Source organism: Sus scrofa, chromosome 4 (assembly GCF_054392235.1).
Source record: "Sus scrofa isolate SSC_HxYL_T2T_F1_AM1 chromosome 4, Sscrofa_HxYL_maternal_Yorkshire_Landrace_v2.0, whole genome shotgun sequence".
Classification (NCBI taxonomy): domain Eukaryota; kingdom Metazoa; phylum Chordata; class Mammalia; order Artiodactyla; family Suidae; genus Sus; species Sus scrofa.
Genome location: NC_139386.1, coordinates 22,659,557 through 22,679,564, shown reverse-complemented (window position 1 = coordinate 22,679,564; position 20,008 = coordinate 22,659,557). Strand labels below are relative to the sequence as shown.

The window sequence follows — 20,008 nt, the reverse complement described above, 5'->3', positions numbered from 1 at the left end:
TCCATGCCTTCCAGGAGTTCACAGCTCAGCAGTATAAGTTTGTGCTGCCAATTACGGGTTTGGGGTATAGTTCCACGGTATAAGAGAACTCATCAAAAGCTGGACTCAATTATGATCATTGCCATAGTGCCTAAATTGATAAGGATGGGAGGACAAGAAATGAGGTGAGCTCCATAGTCATATGGCCATGAAGACGGGGATAAATGAGACAGAGAAAATGAGAATAAGATACAACACATCATAACCTAGTTAACATCAGAAAGAAGATGATAAAAATGCATAGGAATTTGCAACTGAGCACCAGTGAGAAGTATATAGACATTTGTATTCAGTAGAAGCTTATAACATCAACAGAATCATAGCAAGCTGTACTCCTGTTATAGACTGATTGAATGAGACAATATTGATTACTTTAGCCATGACTCAGGCCATTTTATAAGCCACAGAAAGATATGTGTCCTCTTTCCACACAGAAAAAGACAGTGGAAAGAGTGGAGACAGTATCATACAAAATGAATAAGTTCTGGTAACTCAACCTAAAATTTCTCCTACTATTAAAATTTGGTCTCAAAGAAAATGGTGACTCTAAGATGTAGAGGTCTTTGTCCTACTGTGTTCACTTAAAAACAGTGTGAAACAGTTGGCATGATATGCCCCAAAACTATTTTCAGGCGTCAAAACAAAAGCCACTTTACAGAAGGTTCACTGGATCCTGGGAAACATGTATAAGTACTTTTGCATTAATTTCAGTAGAGTTAATTCTTCTAAATCTCTTTGTACCTCATTTTCACAAATTCTAATTTCACTCATGTAAAAAAAATAATCAAAACAGGTGATATGATTTTTTTCTGTGTTTTAAATTTTAAAAGTCCCATCTGTCACTAATTACACATTTATTTCATTATGCAGTACTGTAAAAATAATTACTTGAGGTTTTTTGTTGACAATTTAGAGTTTAAAGTAAATACTAATTATTTTTGTTAGAACTGTGTATTAAATTAAATAATTCACTGTGAGACATTTTTGGGGCTTCAAATAATTTTATTGGAACCACATAAGACAGCAATTATATAATTAGTGACACATCTGCCAATCTTATAAGTCCATCTTATAAAATCTGAAGACATTTTTTTCCTTTTCATTTCTCCTTTTTTTAGAAACAGAGACAGATACTTCATGTGCACTCTCCAGTATTTTGTAATGATGTATGTGGCCTGTCCGGCCAGCTGGTCTGCACAGTCTCTCTATCAAAGTAACAAAGATTCTAAGCAATTAACTAGCTCATGGCTATCATGGCCTTGAGTTGAAGAAAATTTATCTAGATAACTGCCATGCTTTCTACTTTAAGTAAATTCTTTTAGAAATCAAAATATCTTCCCCCAACTCCAACCAGAAGTTGCTACAAGTTCCATTTGGAACGTGTGCTAATAATAATATTTTCTGGAATAATAACAACAGGTTTGGATTTAATTAAATATGTTGCTCACTGAAGCATCTGTTTTAAACATTAATGAATGGCAGCTCCTATGGGATATCCAAATGGAAGTGTTTTCACTCCATAACACTATCCTAAAGTGTGTTTTGGAATTTTCAAATCATTAGTTGGTCTTTGTTTTGAGAGACTTATCCAGGATAAAAAAGCAGTCTTTCCTCAAATCATATTGATAGATGGAAACCATTCAGGGAAAGACAATCAATCACAAAAGCAGTCTCTGAAAAGCTGTTATGCAATCCACAGTATTAAGAGTCAAGTTTTCCTTCCTGTTCACACGTAACTCCCATTATCATTCATGAGAGTTAGTCTGTTATCAAGAAAAGGACACATCCCTTCCCAATTAGGCTAAGCTGCTTTGGGCAGAAGCCATTAAAAACAGCAGACATGGAACTCCAGGGACTCTAACTAATCTTGCAAGAATTGGAAGCCACCTTTGAAATAACTATTATTAACCTGGTTTGCTAGGAAACATTATGTGAATAGAAATTTTCTGACTCCATGGCTTGTTCACCACTCAAAGAAAAGCATATGAGTAGGAATTTTTTGTAAAATGGCACTATTCTTATCACTCTTTATTAAAAGTAAGTTGCTAGACTTAAGTTCCATAAAGGCAGTTTCAATGTATTGCTTATCAATCAATCTCTCCTCCCCACATAGAACAGTACTAGGCAAATAAGTACATGAAGATATTTGTTGAATAAAGGATTAAGACAGACATGGTCAGCATGCATCAATTGAGGCTCTCCTTGATGCTAGATTCCACCAGTGATTGAGGATACAAGATTGTATATATATAGTATAGTATATATACAAAAAGAGAAAAAAAAAAAAGAGAAATTCTGCTGTCAAAGGGTTCACAATCTCTCAGATAACAGACACCTAATTATTTGTTACACTGCGATTATAATAATGCTATGATAAAGGAATTCTTAGAATTCTACTACAGCACAGATTTACATGAGGTTACTGGAGGCATGGCACATGACATCTTAAACAGTTTGATCTGCAAAGAAATGTTAAGGTCTTACTGAAATTTATATCACTCAGACAATTTGAATTAACCAGATATGAAATGTTCTAAGTATGATCATCAGAATCGGTATCCTCATTTTGAAAAATACATTTTCAAAAGAATGAAAGAAGACTTTAATTATATACTTGACAAAAAAACTGCTAGGCTATTTATGAACTCTTTGGGAGCATGATAGGTTGATGCCTTGGGCAGAGAATAAAGAATTATGCTAGAAGTCACATGTACTAAACTGAGAACGCCATGTATAGATATCTTTAGTCACACTTGGGGAATGTTTATGATTTATAGCATCTTCTCCAGAAAAGACAGTGATATATCAAACACGATCTCACAGTTTTCAAAGCATTGGATACTCACAATTTCAACCAATGGCAAGAGGACTCGTACTGGATTTTCTGACAAATAGGTATTTAATAAGATACCTTCCATTGAGTTATGACTGATTGTCACAGGGGGAACTCAGAGGATTGTTTCTATACCAATCTAAGGGCCTCATACACTGCTGGATTCATTGTGGTAAAGTGGGTCCAGAGCATTCCTTGAAGGAAAGACGCACGTATGCATAAACTCAGATTCATCATCTGTAAAATGAAAGCGTTGAATTACTTACAAGGTTCCCTTCCTTACACCTCCCTTTTTTTCCCACTTCCCTTTCTTTTCTCCTGAAGTTCAAGGGTCAACAAGTTGGGTTCATTGTGTCTACCTTCCATATGTTTCCATAATCCCATCTTTTATTTTTCTTCCTATCCTCCTGAACACTGAGGAGTCCCTTGAGGTCAGATACTTTATCCTATGAATCTTTGTATTTCTATGTCTAGTAACAGATTCAGGCACATACAAGATGTTCAATGAGTATGGACTAAACGAGGGAATAAACTGGGTAACATCTATACAACAAAGAAACTGCTTGAGTTTCTTTGAGTGATTCCAAAGCAATATATCATCTCCCATCTCCACGTATCATCTGCTCTATTCAGGAGACAAGGCCTTTTCACATGTAGCGGCAAAGAATACAAACTTGTTCATTTAATCCTCACAACAACTATAATGCCACAAAAATGATAACAATAGCACCTGGCATTTGTGGAGGACTTATTTTATGCCCAGCATCTTAATCGGATTATTTTATCTAATCCTCACAACAATTATGGTGTAGATACTAATGTTATCTCTATTCTTTAAGTGCAGAAACATGGACTTAAGAGTCATTTAGTAACTTGCCCTAAGCCTCATAGCTGAGCCAAGATTTGAAAACAGGTGTTTGATTACAGAACCATATTTTCAACCTCTGCTATAGAAAAAAAGAGGGTCTATTCTAAGTATTAAATAAACACACACACACACACACACACACACACACACACACACACACACAAACACACACACACAGATTCCCTATGGAGTAAGCTCTTCAGTGGCCATGTTTTGTAACTCAGAGCAGTTCCCTGTCTGCCAAGGTTATTGCACCAGTGCTAGATGCCTGATCCAAGAGCAACCAATACAGACTGGCCAGCATCTGCAAATTGCCTGGTACCAAAACTCTGATCTCTATAGCCAATATTAATTAATTAAATCAATGAAATTCACTTATTAAGAATCTTATAGACAGAGATAGAGCAATTAGAAGGCAAAAATGGAGGAAAGCTGGCAGCAAAGGCCTGTAGCCAACACAATCAATGAGAAAGTAGAGAAGAGGATGAGGTAGCTGGTTGGCACTGAGATTAGAATTGGAAAGACAGAAAAGCAAAAACACAGCATGACTGACCCATATTATCAATAACGTATGAGTAAGTAGCAGCATAGTCCTATAGCAACAGCTATAGATAAATTGTAAACCAGAGCAATGCTGGATCTCAAAGAATCTTTTAGTCGCTGAAGAAACTGTTCCACTTTCAAGCCCCTAGAGAAACTGGTCTTCCTTTAGGACTGAATCAGAACAGTGTCCTTGGGTTTCTGTAATACTTAGATGTATGGCTTAGTTGTCTGCAGTCTTATTATTACCTGTTATTATTTCCTATTGCTATGGTTACAAACTATCACCAACTTAGTGGTTTAAACCAACAGAAACTTACAATCTCACAGCTCTGGAGGTCAAAAAGCAAAATATGGACCTCCATTGGCTAAAATCAAAGCGTCAATGAGGCTGTTGCTTCTGCAGGCTCTTGAGCAAAATTTGTTTCCTTGACCTTCCCAGCTTCTAAAGGTGGCTCACATTTCACGGCTCATGGCCTCTTCCTGCTTCTTCAAAGCCAGCAGGAAAGCATCTTCAAACCTCGCTGACACGGACCCTCTTGCATCTGTCTTTCACTTGTTAGAACCTTTATGACTATGCTGAGTCCATGCAGAAAATCCTGAATGGTCTCCCCATCTCAAAGTCAACTGATGAGCAATTTTATTCCATTTAAATCACCTCTAAGTTGCCTTTATTAAGAAGGTAGCCTTAATTCCCCTTTGCCATGCACTATCACATATTTACAGTTTCTGCGGCTTAGGATGTAGACATTCATAAGGGAGGAAAGTTTTTTATGCCTACTACACCACTTATATGCTAAAAATAAACTTTATGTTATTTGAGAAAAACTTGAGTGACTTATAACCAATGGATGATATTTCACTCGTTTGACCAGGGCTTCTGTTGCAGCTAAGAATGTCTTGAGTTATAGGATTTCAATTCCACATATTTAATTAGTACTATCTTTCTGTCTGGTTTGCCTTTTTTTTTTTTCTCTTGCTTATTTCCCTCTTGCTCTCCTAATCCTTTACTGTGGAAATTCAACTCAATCAGGGCAAATACTATTATGCAAGGCAGCAAGAAACGGGTGATAACAGGATAAGAGATGGAAGCAATGTCCAAGGGAGCACAGAACTGTGGATGGGGGATGATCTTAGAAGGTGTCACAAAGGAGGAGATGGTATTTAAGTTAGACTATGCTGGTGGGCCATCTACATGGAGAAGACCCATACTAGACAGAGGATTAATGCTAGACAGAAATTATACCTAGGTCTTCTGATTTCTATTCCATTGTTCTTGGTAAGTGTTTCCTTATCTATGATGGTTTGGGTATACCAAGGGCATATCTGTTCAATGAACAGAGTGAATAAAAGAACAGAAGAATTAAATAAATGAATGAGTGAACTGGAGTTCCTGTTGTGGCTCAGCAAAAAGCAATTTGACTAGTATCCATGAGGACTCAGGTTTGATCTCTGGCCTTGCTCAGTGGGTTAAGGATCCGGCATTGCCATGAGGTTGCAGATGCAGCTCGGATCTCGCACTGCTGTGGCTGTGGTGTAGGCCAGCAGTTACAGCTCTGATCTGACCCCTAGCCTGGGAATCTCCATATGCCACAGGTGCGGCCCTAAAAAGACAAAAAAAAAAAAAAAAAAAGATGAGTGAATGAATAGAATATGATGGAAGGCTCAAAGCAGTTGTAAAATATGGATTAAAGCAGGTTCATTCTAACAAAAAGTGAGTGAGAGATCTGGATTTGTGGGTCCCATTCGGCCATGAAATCAAATTTCTAAATGTATTTTAATTAATATCATATGCCTCATTTTTAAAATAAATTGTGAATAATAATTACCTACTTATTTTATAGAATTTCAAGTACAAAATAATACACTACATGAAAGTGCTTTTAAAGGTGAAAAAAATGGTGGATAAGATAGGTAAAAGATAGATGAACATAGAATTTAGAATGTTTCATCTTAATCATTAATTTTATCAGTTTTAGGTTACTTTATTTTTACTTTGTCCTTGATGGCATTAAAACCATTTTCACACGTATTCCTTAACATGAATTCACTAAAGATGAATAAAGTCAATGTGGAGACCAAGGACCTGAAAATAAAGTTAGTTACTGAGGAAATCACGGCAGATTCACCAAGACCAGTGAGGTATGTTTAAAAGGTAATTCTAAGATCTTTCTTTAAGAAATTTATCATTGATCATTAATATAATTCTTTTCATAGCACTATTTCTGTATTATTTTATTTATTTGTTGATTTATTTATTGGCTGCAGCATGCAACAGTTTGATGTGGGTGTCTTGGTTCCCAGACCAGGGATTGAACCTAAGCCGCAGTAGTGAAAGCACTGAGTTCTAACCACTAGACCACTAGGGAACTCCCAAGCACTTGCTATTTTCTATGAGATATATTATCATTACATTATTATGCTGACTCTAATATGACAATTAATACCAATAGCAACATTTATTAAGCACTTTCTAAAGAGCAGGTACAAAGCTAATCACTGTATATTAATTCACATATTTTTTATGAAAATCCTGAGAAGTATGGGCTATGGGCTATTATTAGTATTTTACAGATGATCCAGTAAGTGACCAAAGTGAATTGTGAATGAAAGACTGTAACTCCAGAGGCCATGCTCCCTCCACTGAGACATAATAACAACAATAATGATTGTCATCATTATCATTGTCATTATCATCATTGTCACAAAAATAAGAGTTAACTTTAATTATATTGCCATCTACTCTCTCTATATTCTCTCTCATGCTCAGAGGTTCCTGCAAGAGTTGTCATACTGTTTCACAAATAATTTAGTAGAGATTCAAAGAAGTAAAGTTAGCTGCCCAAAGTCTCACAGTCAACAATAGATTCAGGGGCAAATTCAGGTCCGTCATTTCACCAGGTCAATATGCTTCTCAAAATGTTCCATGTTGCTTTATTAGTTTCAGCAAATTTGTTTATTAATTTGAGCAAAGAGCTGAATGTCAGATCTGTTGGCCAGAGCTTTGTCAATCTGGCTTCATGACTCTATTCCAGTGAATTTTAAAATGATTATTTTCTGAATATTTCAGAATCACGCGCAAAATACTTAGAGCTTTATTAAGTAATAGTTTAAAATTAATGTCTGGTAAATAATTTTAAACTATCACTGTGAAGGTTGATCTGATTAAAGACAGCCAAGTAATCCTCTGATTTTATGTTCATTTTTTTTTCCCCTAGTTGTAACACAGGATCTAGGAACTGGCATCAATCAAGTTTTCTTTATGTTTTGAAATAGTAATTGGTGGTATCTCCCTGCCCAGAATTATCAGGAAAATTCTTGTTTGTCATGAAATGAATTTCTTTCCTCTTACATAAATTAATTGCTATATTTACCTTCACAATGTCTAAACTAAAATAATATAGGTAACACATTACCTCTTTTTTAGTGTGATATTTGCATTAGTTTTATCATAAAGAGGATGGCTTTTGGCTCCAACCACTGCTCTACCATTTACTAATCTGAGTCCAGTTATTTTTCATCTCTACGGGCTGATGTCTTCTGTTATGAGCATCATCATGCTCATAGGATTATTGACACCATTAAAAAAGATAATGGATGTAGAATGCTCAGTAATGTACTTGACACATGGTAGATAGACGGATCTCTAAAATCATTATTTGTAAACTCATTTTTTATCTCTTTTTATTTCATTAAGTTAGTCTCCATTTTCCTTGGCATTAAACTATTCTTCCTTCATTCTTCCCATCTGATTAAATGGCATCTCCATCCATTAGAATGTTCAAGCCGGAACCTAGTCATTTTTTATAAACACTGTGACCACCTTCTAGATAAAATCCATCATGTATCTTACAATCCTATCTCCAAAATGTAACTGATTCTATTCACATGTATCCATCTCCATTGCCATCACCAAACAAAATAGCAGTATTTCAATAAAGCTTTTTAATAAAACATTAAATGTTAATACAAAATTTACACAGTGTGCCAAATGTACTCTATTTTTCTAAATAATCAGAGAGATCTGCATAGTAATCTCTTATAGTTACAAGGTAATAAGTGTTTCAAAGAGTAAACTTCATTATACATATATTTATAAATTTATGTATATATATATCCTTTTCAAATATATTAGGCATCAGACTTATAGAATCTTGACTATAATCTATGCTGTACTTAGCCCTACTTAAATGAAACTGAATAGTGCTTAATTTTTGCAGCACTTGACCTTAAATAAAGCAAAAGCCTTAGACTGAACTGTTTTCTGTGGCTATGCTTTTGGTCTTTTAAGCATCTATCAAAAGTGCATTTAATTACTGTAACATGGGTTGTATTTATATAAAGGTTCAAAATGATTTGCATATTTTAGAATGGAGGAATACACAATTCTATAATAAAAAGAAACCAACCCAAACGATGGTTTATCTTTGATCTTAAACCCCATTTCTACAATTTTTTTTTAAAGGAAGGATCAGCTAAGGTAGCCATTGTATTTTTACTGCTTTCTCTTGTTCCTGAATTCTTGTAGATTCTTATTAACTAGAGGTTATCTACAGATATGAAGATCAAATTCAAATACTCTTAAACAACTATAAGGAGCTCTTGTGAATACAGATCTTATAAATACAGCTCTTTGGAACTTCTGACACTGGTCTTTCTGGAAGTTATAGGCCTAGAATAACTAAGTGGTAAAGAAATGAGACATGTTCTGTAACTAGAACAAAGTGATGATATAATAGATTTTAAGAGAAGCTTTATTATATAGAAGTCTTCCTAGTAATGGAAGAGTTATGGTTTCCCATCAAATTCCCCCACAAACTTCAAAGAAGTCTTTGTTGATTTAGTTACAATACACTCTTTATGTGGGATAATCTAGTACAACAAAAGCCTTAAACTAACCGAGTCACTGGAGTGTTTAAGCTTCTAGAGGAGACAAAATTATACCTCATTTGGATCCTAAAAGTTGCTGGCTAAAAAATGAATGGGCAGTCTGAAAGTTTGAACTGAGTTTGTTTTGATAAAATAAGTGAGTTTAGGGAACTGGTGGGAAATGACAATGGGATGGAAAGTAGGAATAGGAATTGGAGAAAAAGAGTCCTTCCAGAGGACGTGTTGTGAGAGCTGAAAGAACTGGATAGAAATGGCATCTCCCTCTTTTTCCTCCTTTCTTTGCCGTTAAACTCTCCCCCCTTGCTTTGTCCATGTTATTCCCCACTTGACAATGATCCCTCTTTCTTTTAATCTTCAGGATTCTTTTTCTCAGACCTTATCAGCTTCTGATACTCTTAACTTGGCTTTTCCTTATTCCCTCTGTCACTTCATCTGTTTCCCTCTCTAAAATGCACACATTTTATATTTGTTGAAAAGAAAGTTTTATAATCCTAGTTTTAAGGTCAGCAAATTAGACTGGCTTTCTGATGTTTTTTATTCTTGTTCTTCAGAATTAAAATCAAATGATGCTTCTTACATACATTCCTGCACAGGTTTTGTGTGCATTAGTGTTCCACCATAGAAAAATACATTACACGATCTTGTGCTAAATCTCTGGTTTGCACTTAAGTTATTTTTTATATTAAGTAGATGACCCCTTTCATCCCCCTCCTCCAAAAATAAATTTTCAAAAAGCTAGCTGATTTAATTAAAATTTTTCAAGCAGTGACTTTGTGTAATAGACAAGATACCCTTAGGAAAAACTCTATAACTGGAGGTGGGAGTAAATGATTAGCTTTTATCTTTATTTATGATTATTATGGTTTTTGTTTTAGAACTTTTAAAAGGAATTGCTCAGTAACATGTTTGTGAATGATTAAATAAATATATAAATGAAGGCAAAATATTCTAATATAAACATGATAAACTTATATCCCTTCATAAAGACCAAAAAATAAAATAGAAAAAGCGAAGCAATATTTTTCTCGACAGAAAGAATAAGAATTATTATCAAGTATAGTAGGTTATAAAATTTCCCAATATTTATAGTTCCTCCACACGAGTAATTTCATAACTGTTTTTTTTTTTCCTCCAATGGATTCTCTGGTTCAATGTAAAAAAAAGGTAATTCTATAATGTATGTATATCTTTATGTATATTTCTATAAATATATATACATGCATACTTTAACTACAGATATCTATCTATGTATCTATCTACCTATCTGTGGTTTAACAAGGGACTTTAAAGAATCAACATTATCAGAGATCCCATTGTGGCTCTGTGGTATCAAACCTGACTAGTATCCATGAGGTTGCATGTTTGATCCCTGGCCCCACTCAGTGGGTTAAGGATCCACTGTTGTCATGAGCTGTGGGGTAGGTTGCAAACACGGCTTGGATCTGGGGTTGCTGTGGCTGGCAGCTGCACCTCGGATTTGACCCCAAGCCTGGGAACTTCCATATGCAGCAGGTGCAGCCCTAAAAAACATTAAAAAAAAAAAAAAGAATCAGCATTATCACCAGTGATTGGGGTGAAGGAAGAGGGGTTTTGCAGTTATAAAAATTATTTTGGAAAATTTTCTCTCTCAGAGATTAGAAGATACCTTCAGGTGAAGATGCCAGAATGCTTATAAGAATGAAGAGGAAAAGAGTAGAAAAAGTGGCATGTGTAAATTCAGAAAATTCTGAGTTATTCTTATAACTTCTGATTGATATTACTGGTAGATAGTGTTAAGTAGAAGAAGTCACTAATAAATCCACTAATCAATCAAATAGCTCAAGACTTCTTAAACACTCAACTTCTCAAAGTTGAAGGAGATTTGATAATGAGACTCTGATGATATGATCTTAACCATTTAGGTACAGCTCACACTCCCAGTTTATGGGTGTGACCCAGTTCTAAGCAAAGAAATACAATGCATGATTTACATAAATACATATTTACTAAACAATTTTTAAATTCCAGAATATCACGTTTACTGAGCCCTAGGAGAGAGTCCCATCCATTTTAATAAGATTTGTGGAATCTAGCTTCCCAATTTATAACCACAGATCCAGTTAGTTGGAAGTGATATTCATCTTTCAATCATTTGCTTGTCAACATTATAAGGCTAGTACTAGCAATTAAATATTGTGCCAATGTCTCAAGCATCTAGGCTGGTGGACCATTAATGCAACAAATACTTATAAATAGGAGATTAGCTCAACTACAACTGCAACAATGCAGATGAGATATGGTGATGGCCTGAGTAAGTGGGGTGATATGGGAGGGTGAAAGAAATACCTAAATATTTTGAAAACAGAGACAGCAGGTTTTAGTGATGGTCCAGTGGGAGAGAAAAGGTTGAGGATGACTCCAAATAAATGGAAAGGATGAAGGAGAAGGTTTTAGGAATTTAGATGGGGCAGGGATTCAGTCTTTAAAAAATTTATTATAAAATGCTGATTAGACATTAAAGTTAGAGATGGTAGGCAGATAGCTGGATACAAGTATCTGGAGGGAAGGGGAGAAATATGAGCTGGATATACTCATTTGGAAGTCCTCAGACACAGGATGGCATGTAAAGCCATAAAACTGGATAACAAGGGTCTGATTCTGCAATGGCAGCATAAATCTACCACAATTCAACTTTTTTTCTGAGTACAACTAAAAACTCTTAAAAATGCTACAGCCAACCACCTGAGGACAATAAAAAGTATACAAAAGCAGGCAGAATACCAAAAAGCCTCAAAAGTTGGAGAAGCAAATATATGGAAATGAGCAAAGTAAACAGATCCTAAGGGCTATGCGTGATAATATTTTCCAACCTATCATGTGTGATAAAAGGCCATAGAGAAAGGAGAAAGAGATGAAAGAAGAAAAAAACTGAAATAAGGGCGGAAAACTCCCCAAGTTTGGTAAAACACATACATCTACAGATTTTATTTTATTGATTTACTTTTTTGCTTTTTAGGGCCACACCCACAGCATATGGAAGTTCCCAGGCTAAGGGCTGAATGCGAGTTGCAGCTTCTGACCTACGCCACAGCCACACCAACGCAGAATCCGAGCGGTGTCTGTGACCTACACCACAGCTCACAGCAAGGCCAGATCCTTAACCCATTGAGCAAGGGTAGGAATTAAACTTGCATCCTCATGGATATGGGTTCATTAACACTGAGCCATGATGGGACCTCCCCATTTACAGATTTTAAAAGTTCAGCAAATCTTAAAGAGTATAAACTCAAAGAAAACTATGCTTGGATATATCATAATCTAACTGTTGAAAATCAAAGGTCAAGAAATAAATAAAACCAGGAATACCAGGAACATTTTCAAACTAATTAAAGGAAAGCTAGAAAAATTTACAGCTAATGGTAAAAAAAATTGGGTATTTTCCTCCCCGATATCTAGAACAAAACATGAATGCTCATATTACCACTTCTACTAAACACTGGACTGGCAGTCCTAGCCATTGCAAGAAAATAAGAAAGAAAAATTCAAATCATAAAGATCAGAAATTAAGAAGTAAAATTTTATTTGCAGATGATATAATTTTTTAAAATAGAAAATCACAAGGAATCTTCAAAACAAAATCTCAAATGGTAAATGAAAATAGAAAGTTCACAAGATACAAGGTTAATATGCAAAAGTAAAATACATTTTAGTATGCATATTAGGCAATGAAGATTGGAAACTATAATTACAAAAATAATAAAATTTACTATTAATGTCAAAAAATAACTTGCTGCATATTTAGGAATAAGTCTAATTAAAGATATCTATGATCTCTACATGAAAAACAAATTGCTGGAGAAAAATAAAATTAAAGATGGCTTAAATAAATGGAAATATATACCATATTCCTAATTTGGAAAATTCAAAATTGGTAAGATTGCAATTCTCTCAAAATTTGTATTGGAGTCAACACAATACCAGTCAGAAGCCCAACAGGCTTTAAAAAAAGTGACGAAATATTCTAAAACATATATGAAAATCCAAGTTTAGAAACAATAAAAAAAACTTTATTTCAAGGCTTATTATGAAGTTATCATAATCAGGACAGTAATGGAATAGAATAAAATCCAGAAAAAAACACCTATATTAATTGAGTTATATTTAGTCAATTCAACTGGGGAAAAAAAGACTTTCTACAAATCTTGCTGAATCAGGAGCTTGAGTCGTGGCTCAGTGGTTAACAAATCTGACTAGGAACCATAAGATTGCATGTTCGATCCCTGGCCTTGCTCAGTGAGTTAAGGATCCAGCATTGCCGTGAGCTGTGGTGTAGGTTGCAGACGCGGCTCTGATCCCAAGTTGATGTGGCTCTGGCATAGGCTGGCGGCTATAGCTCTGATTAGACCTCTAGCCTGGGAACCTCCATATGCCGCAGAAACGGCCCTGGAAGTGGCAAAAAGAAAAAAAAAAAAAAAATCCTGCTGAATCAACTGGCTATCCATATGAGGAAAAAAAGTGAACACTGACCCTTATCTCAAATCATATGCAAAAATTTACTCCAAATGGACATTAGGTCTAATGTAAACCTAAACAGAAGCACTGTGGATCAGCAGTAAAGAACCTGGCTAGTATCCACAAGGACGTGGGTTAAGGATCCAGCATTGGCCTCACTCAGTGGGTTAAGGATCCAGCATTGTCATGAGCTGTGGTGGTAGGTTGCAGATGTGGCTTGGATCTGGCGTTGCTGTGGCTGTGGTGTAGGCCAGCAGCTGCAGCTCAAATTTGATAAATTGATAAATTGGACTTCCTTAAAATTAAAAGCTTTATCCTATGAAACATGTCATTAATAAAATTAAAATATAAGCCACCAAATGAGGAAAAATATTCATATCACTATATCAGACAAAGGATTTGTTTCACAAGTACACAAGAAATTCATACTTCAGTCAGAAATAAACCAAACCAAACAAAGCAACAAACAAAATATGCAAATGGAAAAAGATTTAAACAGAGATTCACATAAGTGAATGACAAAGAAGCCCATGGAAAGGAGTACAATCTCCCTAGTCATCAGAGAAATGCAAATTAAAACCACAACTATAAATCACCATAACCCATTAAAATAGTTAATTTTTTTAAATGACCACATAAAGCAGGAGTAAACCTTTTTTATTGTTTGTTTGTTGCTATTGCAGTATTATAGTCTTCAGTAGCCATATGGTCTTTTTTTTAAGATTTTTATTTTTTCTATTATACTTGATTTACAATGTTCTGTCAATTTCTTCTGTATAGCAAAGTAACCCAGTCACACATGTATACATACATACATTTTCTCACATTATCCTCCATCACATTCCATCGCAAGTGATTAGATAATAGTTCCATGTGCTATACAGCAGGATCTCATTGCTTATCTACTCCAAATGCAATAGTTTGCACCTATCAGTCCCAAATTCCCTGTGCATTCCCCTCCCCCTTGGCAACCACAAGTCTGTTCTCCAAGTCCTTGACTTTGTTTCTTTCTTACTTATTTATTTATCCACTGTACAGCATGGGGACCAAGTTACACATACATGTATACGTATTTTTTCCTCCCATTGTTGTGTTGCAGTGTGAGTATCTAGACATAGTTCTCAATGCTACACAGAAGGATCTCATTGTAAATTCATTCCAAGAGCAATACTGTGCATCTGTTAACCCCAAACTCCCGATCCCTCCCACTCCCTCTCCCCCTGGGCAGCCACAAGTCTATTCTCCAAGTCCATAAGTTTCTTTTCTCTGGAAATGTTCATTTGTGCTGTATATTAGATTCCAGTTATAAGTGATATCATATGGTATTTGTCTTTCTCTTTCTGACTTATTTCACTCAGTATGAGAGTCTCTAGTTCCATCCATGTTGCTGTAAATGGCATTATGTCATTCTTTTTTATGGCTGAGTAGTATTCCATTGTGTATATATACCACTTCTTCCTAATCCAATTGTCTGTCAATGGACATTTGGGTTGTTTCCATATCTTGGCTATTGTGAATAGTGCTGCAATGAATATGCAAGTGATGTGTCTTTTTTAAGGAAAGTTTTTTCCAGATATATGCCCAAGAGTGGGATTGCTGGGTCATATGGTAGTTCTACGTATAGATTTCTAAGGTACCTCCATACTGTTCTCCATAGTGGCTGTACCAGCTTACATTCCCACCAACAGTGCAGGAGGGTTCCCTTTTTTCCACACCCTCTCCAGCATTTGTTATTTGTGGACTTTTTAATGATGGCCATTCTTACTGGTGTGAGATGGTATCTCATGGTAGTTTTAATTTGTATTTCTCTAATGATAAGAGATGTTGAGCATTTTTTCATGTGCTTGTTGGCCATCTGTATCTTCCTTGGAGAATGGTCTATTCAGGTCTTTTGCCCATTTTTCCATTGGGTGGTTGGCTTTTTTGCTGTTGAGTTGTTGAAGTTGCTTGTACATTCTAGAGATTAAGCCCTTGTCCATTACATCATTTAAAATTATTTTCTCCCATTCTGTAAGTTGTCTTTTTGTTTTATTTTTGGTTTCCTTTGCTGTGCAAAAGCTTGTCAGTTTGATTTGTTTCTTTTCTGTAGATAGGTTCATTTGTGCCAGATTCCATGTATTAGATTCCAGATATAAGTGATTTCACATGGTATTTGTCTTTCTCTTTCTGACTTACTTCACTAAGTATGAGAATCTCTAGTTCTATCCACGTTGCTGCAAATGGCATTATTTTGTTCTTTTTTACGGCTGAGTAGTATTCCATTGTGAATATATACCACATCTTCTTAATCCATTCATCTGTCAATGGACATTTAGGCTGTTTCCATGTCTTGGCTATTTTGAATAGTGCTGCAATGAACATAGGGGTACATGTATCTTTTTCAATGAAAGTTTTGTCCAGATATATGCCCAGGAGTGGGATTGTGGGGTCATAACCATAAGTCCATAGGACCGTTATCAAAACTGTTTAACTCTGCAGTTATAGCATGAAAGCAACCATAGATTATAAGAAAAAGAATGCACCTAGCTCTATTATTTACAAAAACAAGCAGAAAGCTGGACTGAATTCTTGGGGCACAGTTTGTCCTAATATAAAGTCTTAGTATGGACATATGCAACTAGAATCCTTACACACTGATGACAGGAATATAAAATGGTACTTGTCGCTGTCACTTTGGAAAGTAGTTGGGCAATTTCTTAAAAACTTTAGCACACATCTAACAAAACCAGTCATTTTACACCTAAGAATTAACCTGAGAGAAATGAAATCATATGTTCAGACAAAGACTTATGTACAAACGTTTGTAGCATGTTTATCTGTAATAACTCTAAACTAGAAACAGCCCAACAACAGAGAAGTGAATAAATTATGGCATTCCCATACAATGGTATGGGTGCAAATGATTGCTCAGCAATAAATGGCAACAAATTATTAATACATACAACTACATGGGTGAATTTCAAAATCATTTTGAGTGAAAGAAGCCAGGCCAAAAAAAGGGGAGGGAAACGTACTGTATTGTTCCCTGTACATATAAAACTCTAGAAAATGCAAATTACTCTTTAGTGACAGAAATCAGATCAATGATTCCCTATGAACTGGAGTGAAAGAATTCAAAGACTGCAAAGGGAAATAAGGAAATTTTTGAGGAGGAATGGAAATGTTTCTTACTTGGATAGTGATCATTTCATAGGTGTATACATAGGTCAAAACGTAAATTGTACAATTTAAATACCTGCAGTTTATTATATTTTAATTGAACTTTTCAAATGTTTTAAAAAGAAAAAAAAATGAATGTAATCACCAAGGAAACATGAGTAGATAAAGGAAGCAAAAGTTTCCAGGCAAACTCCAGTACTGAGATGTGGAGATGAGGAACAGCAAACAAAGGGGACTGAAAAGGAACAGCCAGTAAGGTAAGAGGAAATCTAGGAATGAGTGAGGGGTTTGAAACTCAAGGGTTACAAATGTATCAGTGCAAAGAGTGTTATCAAGTGAATACTGATGTTGAGTCAAGTAAGATAAGGGCTGAAAATTACCATAGAATTTACTAACATGGACACTGATGCAGACAATGAAAAAATAATTCAGGTAGGAAAGTGGAGGAGTTTCGTGATAAAGGAGAGCAGAGAAATAGGGTGATAGCTGAGGGATGTGGGTGTCAAAGAGAAATTCAGTTAGTTCATTTATTATTTTTCCAAAGAGGAGGAACCAGAGTACATTTGCATGTTGATAAGAATGAGGGAGAGTAGGAGTTCCCGTCGTGGCGCAGTGGTTAACGAATCCGACTAGGAATCATGAGGTTGCGGGTTCGGTCCCTGCCCTTGCTCAGTGGGTTAACAATCCGGCGTTGCCCTGAGCTGTGGTGTAGGTTGCAGACGCGGCTCGGATCCCGCGTTTGCTGTGGCTCTGGCGTAGGCCGGTGGCTACAGCTCCGATTCAACCCCTAGCCTGGGAACCTCCATATGCTGCGGGAGCGGCCCAAGAAATAGCAACAACAACAACAACAAAAAGACAAAAAAAAAAGACAAAAAAAAAAAAAAGAATGAGGGAGAGTAGATGGATATTGATGTGATATCCATGAGTAGATGAGAGAGAATAAATATTGTGTACACAGGGAAGGGATGACATTGACTATAACCTCAGAGTTCACTGAAAGAGAAGGTAGAGTATTTAAGAATAGGTACTGGTACGTAGATACATTTGGTGATGGGAATTTGTAGAACAGTGGTTCTCGGTTCTCTGTATTAGAATCACCTGAATAGTATTCTAAACTTTTAATGCCTAGGTTCCTGTTAGGAATACCTTGAGTTTCTTATTTAATTAGTTTGGGTTGTAGACTAGGTATTTTTCCTTTGGTTTTGTCTTTGTGTTTTTAGTATGAAGGAGATTCTAGGGTGCATCCCAGATTGAGAACCACTGTAACATGGAAATCTTCTTATGACGGCTCCAGTGCTTTTCAATGAAATAAGAAGTGAAGTCTTCAGCTAGGAGGAAGTATTGTAGTTTCAGGTGATACGCAAAAGACACAAACCCAATTTCAACGAGGCAACTACAAGTGACATGAGGTCCTGATGCAGTGTGAGAGAGATTAAGGCAGAACTGCATCAGAACAAGGCTTCAGAAAGCAATGTGGAGGCAGGGAGGGAAAGGTGAAGACAGCATTTATAGGAGAAACAGAGCAAGGAGTAGAACTAAAGGGGATGTGTGACAAAGCTAGGTTGTAGAGATGCAATAGAGCTCTTGGAAGGAACAGGGAATAGTGGAAGGAGTCAGAAATACAGGATTATTATTGTAGCTACACAGCTTGAGGAACACTCGACACTTGTCACTGGAGTTACATTTCTTAATATGGAGAATCAGAGTTGTAGTTAAACTACACAATGCCTAGTAAAACATCCACAACAAAAGGCTAGGCTAGAAAGGTTTGAAAGAGTTTCTTGGGGATCACACAATTTTTCCATGCCAGTCTAAAACACTTGGCCTCTTCTTTTTAGGAAGTGACCCGTTGAGGGGTTTCAAATAGAAATTTGACATGGTCAAATGATGTTTACAGAAGCTTCATCTGGAGGTGGCATGAAGGAAAAGATTGCGGTGAGTAAGGAAATTATTGTTTATCTAGAAGTGAGGCAATGAGTCTGCAGCAAAGTGGTGGCAGTGGGAATGGAAAGGAAATGATGGATACAAGTTAAATTTTAGAGTAAAATCCAACTAATTGGATGACTAATTGGATAGAGAGAGCAAGGAGTCAAGAATGACTCAGTTTCATGCTTAGTTGACCGGGCAATGGTGACAGAATGAATAAGACTCAGAGGTCAGGATGGAAGTTGGGAGGAGGAGCTAAATTTAGGCAGAAAAAATGATGAATTTGTTTTTTGACACAGTTGTGGTTTTGTTAGCTATGGACATGCCAATAAAACGCCCATTGGGCAGACGGATACTTGGAGCTGAGCTCTAAGCACAGTAGAAGACATGGCCAGAAGATGGAAATTGATGATTAGCCACCAAGGACTTAATGGTTATAGTAATAAGAATAAAATCCCCCTAGAGAGCACACTGAGAAAAGCCGAGAGTTAAGAGGGAACTGCTGGGCCTGGCATTAACCCTTTTGTAGGTGGAGTGTGAGTTGGAGGGAGGGATTCCAGCAGATAAGCTGGTGTGGAAAGAGGCTACTCTGAGGACTTCAGAAAGTGGCTGTTGAGAAACTTAATTGGATTTTTTTTTTTTTTTCCCGCTTTTTAGGACTAAGCCTGCTGCATATGAAGTTCCTGGGCTAGGGGTCAAATCAGAGCTGCAGCTTCTGGCCTACACCATAGCCACAGCAACACCAGATCCAAGCTGGGTTTGTAAGCTACACCGCAGCTCACAGAAACACTAGATCCTTAACCTACCAAACAAGCCATGGATCAAACCTTCATCTTTATGGATACTCGTCAGGCTTGTTACCGCTGAGCCACAACGGAAACTTCCAATTGGAAATATTTTGATATTTTAACAACTTGCTTAGCTATATCTGTCTTGAAGACTGAATGTCAAGCCCAAGTATAAAACTTGATCTTAAGTATTAGCTTATAACAAATAAAGGGACATCCGAGTCATTCTTTCTGGAATTTCTACCATTAAGGGCCAAGGCAGCTGTGCTGAAAGCAGCAATGAAGTGTTTATCAGGTAGTACTGTGGTGTGGTGAGGATCAAACCTTGGCATTTCCAACAAGCACCCCAGATGATTCCAAAGCATTGTGGCATTGTGGCATGTCAGCAGTAACATGTGTGCTGTTTTTAAACAGATTTGCCTTCCAAAGCCAATCAAACAATATCTGAATCCAGGTTGACCCCTGAGGAGTATT

General features: G+C 36.3%; 1 long non-coding RNA gene across 1 annotated transcript in view; it reads right to left on the bottom strand.

Moving 5' to 3' along the window:
- Positions 1-1,126: 1,126 nt before the first annotated feature.
- The window catches only part of LOC102157842 (uncharacterized), a 70,791-nt gene continuing 51,909 nt past the window's right edge, over positions 1,127-20,008 (bottom strand). Inside the window, exon 3 of the long non-coding RNA XR_014843478.1 lies at positions 1,127-3,109. This is a non-coding gene — a long non-coding RNA (uncharacterized LOC102157842). The remainder of the gene's footprint in view (positions 3,110-20,008) is intronic.